Below are 3098 nucleotides of genomic sequence, written 5' to 3' on the forward strand. Positions count from 1 at the left end.
TTACATGGAATAAATAAACAGAAAAAAAATAAAGAAACGTAGTTTGGAAAAAGCAGACCCGTGTGACTCCAGCATCATGTTGGGTCCATTTGCAACTGACTCCCGATTCTGAGACCAGAAATTGGTCTATTACTACACTGGGGTAACAGCCACTTGACTCTGATGCTCGGGGAGGAAGGACGGAAGGGGATGGGGGTCGGGGAGCAGGGCAAAGGCAGAAAGACCAGAGAGACCACTCTTTGTGTCTTCTTTGCAGCGGTTGGATCCTCTGCCATCGCCGCCTTGTTTTGAGGGACGATAAGGAGGAACTTGCTTCCTATTTCGTTATTTTTCACAAAGTAGAAACACAGAAAGCAGAAACTTTTATAGTTAGAAAAGTCTATAGAGATTTTTATATAAAGGTGACCTGTTCCCATGGTAATGTTTAAAAATGGACTTTTTTTTTTTTTTGCCAGGACTCATGTCTCCAAATCTAATACATTTCCTGAAACTCTGATTTGGAAGACGAAATATGTCTAAGTGCACCTGCTTTTCCATTCCTTTTTTTATCCCCAAAGCCCAGTTCGGTCCTCACTGAGGGCTGCATGCTGGTAGCCGGGCAGCGAGGGACTGGACACTTACCTCTCATGGTCTCATGACAGACCATCTGGATTTCTTCTTACAAGTCATTTATTCGTGAGATGAACAAACTCAGTCAGGCATCATTGCACCTACTCAGGACCAACATTGGATGCCCGCTTCCCAAGCTTCCAGTTTGCAGACAAAGCGCTCAGAAGGAGGTGGACCAGCGCAAGATGAGCAAGTCACGTGCGTCACTGCAAGACACCGCACGTTCCAGAATTGGATGACGCTGGTCGAGGGCAGGTTCACTGCTAAAGGGACGTCTTCTCAGGGTCCTTACACAGAGGGTATGTCTCACAGCGACCTGTTTGGGACACGGTGCTTCAAGCCTCTATATACAGAATTCATTTCTCCAACTTTATGCTGCAAGAACCAGTCGGGATGAGCTGCTTTCGAAGGAAGAAAATTAATCACGCGCCGTGCGCCAGACACAGTGCCGAACACAGCAGAGTTGTCCACAGACTTAGACACAATGTCAATGCTGCCTTCTCTTCCCGGTGGCTACTACATGTATATTAACATCCTGAATGCATAGATGACACTAAGCCACATTCCGGGTCATACAGACACCAAAGATCTGTTTTTCACACCCAAGCATGACAGCGATCCAGGACCTGACCTCATTCCCTGAACGTCTGGTTATTTCTAACTATAGAGAATCACTTGAGTGCTTGGGAGCCGCCCGTTTCCCTCATGAATATGCACGCTGCCTCCTTCAGCGCGCCAGGCGGGGACACCCATCCATCTTGGAAACGAGCGGTTCTCGATGTCCTCATATCAGGGCTAATGGCGTGTGGACAGAACAGAAACAGAGCCTGTGCACGTAATAAGGCCAGCGCGCACTTCATCACATGGATCTTTGATACGCAAAGTCAACAGTGTTCTCCGAGGATGGAAGAAAAATAAAAAACCGTCTTTCCCGAGGCAGGGCCAGACTGCTTGCAGGAAAGCAGGCGTGCGGAGGAGGGGCCGGGCCAAGGTGGAAGCTTGCAGGATGCCCTTGGCAGCGGGCAAGAGGGAAGGGGTACTGAGGCGCCAGGTGGATTTGGAAAGGATTTGGAGGGCAAGCGCAAGAGATGAGCCTGCTGACGTGAGGGCACGCCCGGGAAGGGAGAAGCTGGGGTTCACGATAATGTTGGGCGTGCAGGAACGGGAACCCTCCGCACTGTGGGTGGGAATGTCAGTCGGGGCAGCCACTACGGAAAACAGTACGGAGGGTCCTCAAAGAATTAAAAATCGAGCTACCGTATGATCCAGCAACTCCACTCCAGGGTATATGTGCTAATGAACTAAAACCAAGGTCTCAAAGAGCTGCCTGCACCCCTGTGTTCACTGCAGCATTAAAACGAGCGTGCTTCGAAAGGACGGGGACATGGAGGGAGCAGAAGTCTGGGAAGTTGTGTCAGAGAAGGAATCCAGTTCTGGAATAGGTTTAAGACTTCGGCGAGCATTCTGGAGGACTGAGTTTCAGGGTCACCCTCCAAATGACTCTTAGCGCAGAGGATGGGGGCCGTGACAGCACAGAGATAAAGGCTCTGACACCTGTTGGCAGGAGACCAAGTTGGGTGAAAACAGGCCATATTTCAGTGCTTCTACCGAAGTCACTCGGAGATCTCAGACCAGAGATGCGGAGGTAAGTGTGACGCTAGACAAACCCACCAGAATGCAAATGGGCGTTCATTCGAGAGCAAAATGAAGTAACTTGTGCAGTTACAGCATCTCGATGTTCAAAATCTGGGTGAAAGGAGTAAAGAATTAACCCAGGGGGAGGGAGGTGGGAGGGAATAAACTGGGAGTTTGAGATTTGCAGATACTGACTAGCATATATAGAACAGATAAATAAATTCATATTGTATAGCACAGGGAAGTATATTTGATATCTTGTAGTAACTTACAGTGAAAAAGAATATGAAAATGAATATGTGTATGTGCATGTGTGACTGAAGCATCGTGCTGTGCACCAGAAATTGACACCACATTGTAAACTGACTATACCTCAATAAAAAAAAATACAAGAAAAAAATATAGAAATTATGGGGGTAAAATTAAAAAAGAAGAATTAACACTACGACCTTGATTCTAAAAAGAATTCTAAGACCTTGATTGTGTGCCACCATTTTGTCATTCACAGGACGTTTTCTGATTGCCTGAAATGTCCCAGTGATCAGACTGTATGTTCTGTTCTAGAAGTACACAGAAGGATTAGCCACTGCTGATGGCTTTGGTCAAATACATGGAGGTGGGGAGATGAGGGAGTCTCACAGAAGGACCCACCAAGGAAGTGTGCGCACCTCAAAGGCAGCGCTCCCCATCAGAGTCTACAGGAAATCCAAGGTCAGAAGAACTGCTTGTGTAGCTGGAGTTCGGAGGAGAAATCATTTCACATTCTTCACCAGTTCCTCCCCTACTGAGCTGGACATTCATTCGCTGATTTAAGTTTGACTGATCTCACACAATGGACGTCTCAGTCCCTAACT

This window comes from Vicugna pacos, chromosome 36, assembly GCF_048564905.1.
Source record: "Vicugna pacos chromosome 36, VicPac4, whole genome shotgun sequence".
Taxonomy (NCBI): domain Eukaryota; kingdom Metazoa; phylum Chordata; class Mammalia; order Artiodactyla; family Camelidae; genus Vicugna; species Vicugna pacos.